Here is a 1054-nt window from a genome sequence, read left to right on the forward strand (position 1 = left end):
TCCATACATACAGCCCCAACTCCATACAGCCCCAACTCCAAACAGTCCCAACTCCACACAGCCCCAACTCCACACAGCCCCAACTCCACACAGCCCCAACTCCATACATACAGCCCCAACTCCATACAGCCCCAACTCCATACAGCCCCAACTCCATACATACAGCCTGAATAAATGACCCTCTAAATATGAGCCTCAACTCCAACATGGAAAAGAGAGTGGGAAAGTAGATTTGAACTTCATTTCAACTCCATGTCCCCCTAGTTTCACCCAGTGCGTACGTCTTGTGGACTTCCAACCCCAAACTGCTGACACACTACACTCTCTGACTCCAAACGGACACACCCCTCCCTGGCTCATGTCTGACATAATACGATTATGCTCTCAGACATTATCACACACACACACATATGCAGTCACACACACACACACACACACACACACACACACACACACAGCGTGCGCAGACACACACGCAAGCACACACACACACACACACACACACACACACACACACACACATGCATGCAGACATATGCCCTGATTTTAAAAGCAGGCCTGCCTTGAAACATGACTTTATGGGCTCTTTAACTGTGCCTGTTACCAGACACATTCTGCTTTACAAATAGCGACTAGTTTTAAATCAGCCCAACATTGTTAGGCCAAGAGGAGCGACGTCCTCCAAGTGTAGCGGCAGCTTTTTCCACTGAGTTAATGGTTTTCAGGAAGTCAATGAGTGAAAGTGATTGTAGGAAACTATGTCGCTGTCTGACTGACACCTCTTATTCCTGGAACAGAAACTTTTCAGGAAATGTAATACATTTCCATATTTAGAGATGAACAAGCATGCAGTAATGAAACTCTCCTGATGAGGTAGTCTAGCCACAACATCGGCAAGACACATTTAATGTTCAGTCATTCTTGACTAGGGCAAATAAGGATCTGGTCAGAAACAGTGATCTATATAGGGATCTAGGGCACAGGGATCTGGTCAGAAACAGTGATCTATATTGGGAACTAGGGCAGATAAGGATCTGGTCAGAATCAGTGATCT

The sequence above is a fragment of the Oncorhynchus clarkii genome, chromosome 12 (genome assembly GCF_045791955.1).
Source record: "Oncorhynchus clarkii lewisi isolate Uvic-CL-2024 chromosome 12, UVic_Ocla_1.0, whole genome shotgun sequence".
NCBI classification, from domain to species: Eukaryota; Metazoa; Chordata; class Actinopteri; order Salmoniformes; family Salmonidae; genus Oncorhynchus; species Oncorhynchus clarkii.